Genomic DNA, 7,290 nt, shown 5'->3' on the forward strand with positions numbered 1-7,290 from the left:
AAAAAAAAGAAGAGAGAGAGAGAGAGAGAGAGAGAGAGAGAGAGAGAGAGAGAGAGAGAGAGCATTACGCATGGTAACCTCACATATTGGGCACTTTCGATTTCTCTCTCTCTCTCTCACTCACACACGATTGAATATTTCGATCTTTCTCCCACAGAGGGCAAGTCAATTTGACACTAATCATTTCAAGATTTCAACCATACTTGTATAGCCGTAAGGTGTGTCCACACACAGTTGACCGGCCGTCCACACTGCCTCGACAACATAGGCCTCGTCGATCGACGGCCGGTCTGTACACACCTTAAAGTTTCTTTCAGGAACCTCGTCGATCGATGGCCGGTCGATTATGTTTGGACACACCTTAAAGTTTCTTTCAGGAGCAGGGGGCCGGGTATGAGAGTATCATATTGTCTTACTTGGTGACACACTAAATACCCCAGCTGTATGACATATGAGATGCATGTGAGAATGAATGGGAGTAGCGTGAAAAGCAAGCGTGTAGGTGACCTTGACAATATCACATCACCTGTCCATCATATACATATGATGTATATATGACATCATATAATGTACCTATATGACTATATGAGCCACATAAATAAATGAAAATCCCGAGTGTCAAATAGCATGCCGAGTTTTCTGCGACCTCTGTTGCCAATCTAGCGAGTAATGAGGAAAAAATGGGCAAAATTTTCGGGCGAAAAATCAAAAAACGCCGCACACATGTGTGCTGTTTACGCTAAATCATACCCCCGTTTTTTCCCTGTCACCGTCATTTCGCATGAATGTCAATGTTTACCTGAATGTCAATTTATTCCTCTTTGCTGAAAGATAAAGACAACCAACCTACCAGTTTGGAACAGTTAACTGGGTTTTTCTGGATATCTGTATATTCATCTCCATGGTACAAAAGACGGAATCAGAACTATTCATGTTAAAGTTAATCCCCAGAATGTAGTAGCTCAGAGGTGTTGTGGAATTGTAATCCTGGGGACTGGGGTTCGTGTATCAGTAGCGACATAAAAATTTATAGTAGCGTCATTTCGTGGACAAAATTTTAATTTTCATGACGGACTTTCTCACTCTTGCTCTCTAATAATGATATCTTGAACGATGAAATTCTTCGACAGCTGAGAAATCTTCGCATCTTTCTACAGGGGAAAACTACATAACTACATTATTTTTCATGACCTAATTCTCATTCTGATGTTGTTGCTGTGTTTTCAGGTAAGAGAGAAACGTCATACATTTTCAGACGAGTTTATTCCGCCCTTCTCTTTTCCCATCGGTGAGTGAACTTTTGACACTATTTTTTGTTTTGAACAAAATTGGAAAAAAAGTTATAACGTACATTGGTGCTCGCGTATAAGTAGAGGGTGTCCCAATAAGAACGCAAGATTTGAAAGGATCATAACTTTGTTATGCGTTGTTTTATCTTGCCCAATCTTTGACAGATTGATTGTAAACATACTAGTGGTTCTGTGAACTGTAGACCTCACTCAGATTCTTTTGCCTAAGCTGAGACTTTAACAATAACGTCCTCTCATATGTTGTTGTTATAACGTACATTGGTGCTCGCGTATACTCGTATGTATAAATATGAGTAAGCATATATTTACGTATTGTTCTTTGACACATTAATGGTGGATTTCACCAATAACTTAATGAGAGATTTCACTAATGGGTGAATTTTTAATCATCACTCAGAGAAAAAATGGGATGTTTGCAGCCCAAATTGGGCTATTTGCACTCCAGTTTCGGGACTGAGTGCCAGAAGCCTATTTTGGCTACGTAATACATAATTATGTTTATGTATCAAAACAGAAATAAAACTATCTACACGTCTTATGTAGGTACCTATATCTAAAAAAAAAAAGGTGACACTATCATAAAACCTGTCAATCACTCTAAAAAATAAAATTAAAGAATTTTTGATTTTGAACCTTTTAAACAAAACAAAGGATTTACCTTTAGTTTCCTTGTTTTCCCAGTATTCCATTCTTATTCTCCCGGTAACACTACACTCCCTACAATTGTAAGAACAACAATGATTGTACAACTGTAGACAATACAACGTCTCTGCATGCGTTATCGTATGCCATGGAACCGGAAACATTTTGTTGCAATTAAGTTTCCAACTTCTTCCCTTTTAAGATGCCAGAGGAGCTCCGTACGTAAAGCTTGTCGTAAAGTATACAACACTAGACGAACGAACATACATGGAGATAATTGTTCATGGAACATACACAAGAACAATATGAGAGAAGAGAGAGAGAGAGAGAGAGAGAGAGAGAGAGAGAGAGAAAGGAGAAAAAGAGTGCAATTTAAACTCATTGTTTTTTTTTTTATTTTTATTCGCCCTCTTTCTCCCTTTCCTTTTGCGAAATGAGAAAAGTATGTATAATAATGCGACGAAGAACACAGTAGCTGGAAGAGAATATGTAGAACAAGGCAAAGAAGATGATGGAGATAAGAACAATATGAGAGAAGAGAGAGAGAGAAAGGAGAAAAAGAGTGCAATTTAAACTCATTGTTTTTTTTTTTATTTTTATTTGCCCTCTTTCTCCCTTTCCTTTCGTGAAATGAGAAAAGTATGTATAATAATGCGACGAAGAACACAGTAGCTGGAAGAGAATATGTAGAACAAGGCAAAGAAGATGATGGAGAAAAAGAAGAAGATGAGTAGGTATGTAAAAAGGTAACGTCTAACGTCTTTAGATGTTGAGGCAACGAGGGCAACCTCTAAAATGTAAACATGGTGTTTTTGAGGAAAGTTATAACCGAGTTAGAGAAGTGTTATTTTCGCTCAGGAGGGACTCATTAGCCGAAGAATTAGACAGAACTCGAATCCGACTTAAATGAACTGTTACAGCGGTTTTGTTGGAAGGTTATGGCGTATGTGTTACTCTTACACCGTTTTTTCCAACCTCAGTGGTGTAGTGGTTAGCACTGTGGACTCAGGAAATGGAGGTTGATGTTTCGAGTCCACGTTAAGTCATAAAATTTTGCGTTGTCTGTTAAACGGGGAACGAAATTTGTCTTTTTTCTGGTCTTTCCATTGTGTTCTTTCATTTGAATTGACTTGTGAGGATGTTTTCTATTGGAAAATTAAGAAATTAACTAATTGTCATTAAAGTCCCTTTCCCTTAATCGAATGCTCATTTTCAGTCCTATTCTTGCAGAACGAACAAAATAGAATTCTATTTCCAAGTCTATTCTATTCTATTTCCATTTCTATTCTAGTCACCGCAGCTGTCTGTGTGCACTCCCTGTTATCTTCGGAAACACAGCGAGAAGGGAATTACAACACTAACTTTTCGCGATGAACTTTCGGAGAAAGATAAAGAGAGGGGCGCAAACTTTTCCCTTTTTTCTCTCCACCTCTTTACTCTTTATTTTTCTTTCCATTCTCTCGTTCTTCTTTTCTCAATATTCTCGAGTTACTTATTAAAATTTTATCGTCAAGTTTACATAGTGTTACAATTATTGTTATTACACACGTTCTGGAATGGGGTTGGAGGTGTTGGCGTAAATAAAATTAATGGACTTGACTCGTGTAATTGTAGTTCTTCGTTTGGTTCCACGTGTAGTCCATTGTACTGAAAAGTCAAGTCGGTTCTCGTGAACTTGTGTGTTTTGTAATACCAATTCTTGAAAGGAACTTGTGTATCATGTATTGTGATATTTGTGGATGGTTCTTGGACGGGTTATTTTTTAGGCACATTTGGAGACGGGCAGGTATTTAATGTGATTCGCACTCAGCTTCAATAAGCCTCAGGTCTGGAATAGATTTTTACCTATTTGTCTTAATCATTGCAATGCAATACCTATATGCCGATGCCGGTACAATAAAATGGTCATGTCCAGAAAATTAAAGCCATGTACATCACGTGAAAGTGAAGTCCTAGATAAATGGACCATCCAGTGAAACAGTTGTTCTCCCCCGAGCAAAGTCAGCACAAATAAACATTTTTTTCTGGAGAAGAGAAAAAAATGGATACTTCATATTTTCCCTTTTTTCCACGGGAAGAAAAAATGTCTAGATGCCTGCCGTCCGGCCGTTTTATCTTTTTTAGAACACCGTCCAAGTCTCTTTAGGTTGCTGTGATGTCCCTTTTGCTATACCTTCACAATGTTCATTTCATTTCCAACACTGGAAAAAGGAGGGGGAAGAGTGCCCTTTCTGGTAAATATAACATTTTATTAAATTTCATATTTCATTTTTTTCCCTCTCTCTCTTTTATCAGTGGCAAATCCGTCGGGAGAGATATAGTTGACTAATGAAGTGTCTGCTCAGTCACCAAAACTATGCACAACTCCATGGAAATGCTGCAAGAGAAATAAGACATTGAGAAACGAATTAAAAAAGAAAACTCCATTCCAAAAAAAGGAAGGAAAAAAAAATGATTGAACAAAATAATAATCTAGAACCAACAAGAAAGGAAAAGAAGTGGAAGAGAAAAATGACAAAAGAAATGAAATTGGATGAGCGACGAAGAGATACCGGATGAAGAAAATAGGATGCGGAGAGGGGAAAAGATAAAAGCGAATTCAAAAAGGAAAACGTAATGGAAGAGAGAAAGGGGGATGAGCTATGAAAAATAAAATGAAGGATGGGATAACATAATAATGTGTAGTAAATGGTAAATATTCCCATGCTCAGAAAAGGGATGGAAATTTCGAACGAGACTTGGGAAAGATATATAAGAGAAGACGACCAATATGTGGAAACTTCGAGACAATAACATTATTGAACGAAATAAAGGTCTGAGACAAAAATTGCGAAGAGGATTACTCCACAGACTACTGACATGTCAAGCATGCCAACCATAATTTGGGACTTTTAGCCAGTGGATTGTTTGACCCTGAAGGGGATTCAACTAAAAGTCCGCAAAAGTTTATGTGCTTAGCAGCCATGATGCCTTAAGTATTACCGTTCGAGTCGAACTTGGGACTTTCTTTTTTGAAAGGTCGACTTCTACCGCGCAAAATGGTTAGTGACCCTAATATGGTACTTGGATTTGTTTCGCATCAAACTATCATGGGGTCTTCGACACTGGTCATCGATCAGCGGAACTGGTCAACGTATGATGGCTTCGTCAGGTCAACGGGCATGGAAAAGAGAGAGGTGACGACGGGAAGAGATTGAAACGTAAAGGCAGGGGAAGGGGAGGCTGTATCTATATCTTTGGCCGTATGCCCAGCATTGTTTGACCAAGCCTATTAGGACATGATAAATTCATAAATCAAACTTCTTCTCCAGTCCTATTTGACCGTTTTATATCTACAGTCCTAATACTAAAGTGATGTTCGTTTATTCAGGGTAAATATGGAAGATCAGATTAGTAGCGTGATACCAACATTTGGAAAATTTCTATTCCAGCACCCTCCCTGTACATTTGATGTGAAATTATGTTTTTCGACTTTCTAAAAGTGGACATGTTTTGGGTATGGTACACGTTTCTGTACTAACATTTTCCAGTAGGTTTTCATTTTCTCCTTTTGTGCCTTTATCTTGATATGCCCAAGAGCTTTCGACTCTGCTCCCAACATTTAGGACTACGCTCTGCCTCTTCTTTTCTCTTTTCCCCTCTCTATCCTCCTTTTCTACTTTATACCTCGTCTTTCTCCTTCTCCTGTCTCCTCTCTTATATTATCCCAATTTCCCAATATACCATTTTTAGTCCGTCCTTCCTTTATTATTACGATAGTAATAAAAGAAGGTATAAGGGACGGGCTATTGTATTAGCTTCGGTGTCGTCTGTTACTCTGTCTGACCCCATAGAAGGACTTATCCAAACCTGGTCGACCTATATATCAAATTAAAGGTCTTTTTACCAGGATCACGAAAGTGGTGGTGCAAATTTTGTCCAGAAAACCAAAAAAACTGCTTTTTGGGGGATTTTTTTCACATTTTGAGCTCGATCTTGAAATTTGCCGCGACGACCTATGAACTCAAAGCGAGAAAGTTTTAGATAACACTTCAGTCAATAATTTAAGACCGGTTTTAGCGTCACCTATGTTAAGCTACGCCGAGCAAGGCCAATAAATGGATGGGTGACTTAAACCTTATATTGGGAATAAAGGAAGAACGGGCTCTAGCTCTAGTCTTGATTTTAAATCATTACATGAAAGTAAAATCAAAATAGAAAGTAATAAACTGAATATTAAACAAATTAGGTAGGCACAATAGGTACTGATTTTTTTCTAATCACGATCGAATAAACTACGGGCTAAAAAATTCCCGGAGGGACGGGTCCAGCTTGTTATTATCTTGTCTATTTCGCACACAATGTGACACAATGTTGTTGTGCCTGGTGCCTCTCTAGATTTTACAACAAATTTGAAACTTGAGAACCTCGTTCTCATCAGATATTATATATTATACGTCAGATTTTAGAAGAAAATATCCTCTTTCTCCCTCTCTTTCCCTCCTCTCCGTCTCTTTTTCTCTCTCCTCCCCAACTCTACCTTTAGTCTATTCAAACCGTCTTTCCCTGTTTCATTTTCCACTGCTCTTTATTATCTCTCTCTCTTTCTCTTCTCTCTCTCTCTCTTCCTCTCGACTATATCGAAATCTCTCCCTCGCTCCTTTGTCTATTCATTAGTGGTACGTTTACCTTTCAGTTTTAATTATAAAATGGTCAACACTAAAAAAAAGTCGAAGGAGAGAGGAGGAAAAGGAGAAGTAATTAGAGAAAGAGAGAGAAGGAAAGAATAGAAAGAGTGAACTTTTTTTGGAAATAGCGTTCATCAGGAAGAAGGAACTCCTTCTTTGACAACTCATCGTTTGTGACTCAGGTCCTCAAGAGGTTAAAATATCCGAGGAGAGGTACGTAATCTATAATCTCCAATAGTTACTGAATTCACTGAAAATACAATGTTTACTTAAAAACACACACAAACACACGTAAATGTACGAGAGGTACTTTGTAGAGATGTAGAGAAATTTTAGAGAGTTGTAAGGTTGTAACCCATGAAGGCAGAAGGTAGGTGATTGTGGAATGAGAATGAGTAAAAAGGGTATTTTGAAATTTCGAGCTATGCCACGTCCACATGTCACAATGTTTGTTCAGTGCTGACACATTATAAATTTTATAATCAAATTTTCGTTGCGTGATGGGAAATACTACAGGCTTCGTTTGATTGAAAATGATTTTGCCTCCCACAGTTGAATGAGGGTCTCCCTCCCTCCTTCTGGTGTCTGTTTATCTCAATGCTTATATCTAGGCTTGCACCGCGAAGTTGTCGAGCTCAAATATTGCTGGAGTTGAATCTTTTTCGACCCTC

The 7,290-nt window shown here is 38.1% G+C and overlaps 1 long non-coding RNA gene across 1 annotated transcript in view; it reads left to right on the top strand.

Moving 5' to 3' along the window:
• The window catches only part of LOC113465458, a 29,546-nt gene extending 28,155 nt beyond the window's left edge, over positions 1 to 1,391 (top strand). The window contains exon 3 of the long non-coding RNA XR_003390165.1: positions 1,228 to 1,391. This is a non-coding gene — a long non-coding RNA (uncharacterized LOC113465458). The remainder of the gene's footprint in view (positions 1 to 1,227) is intronic.
• Positions 1,392 to 7,290: the final 5,899 nt, after the last annotated feature.

The sequence above is a fragment of the Diaphorina citri genome, unplaced genomic scaffold (assembly GCF_000475195.1).
Source record: "Diaphorina citri unplaced genomic scaffold, Diaci psyllid genome assembly version 1.1 scaffold109, whole genome shotgun sequence".
NCBI classification, from domain to species: Eukaryota; Metazoa; Arthropoda; class Insecta; order Hemiptera; family Psyllidae; genus Diaphorina; species Diaphorina citri.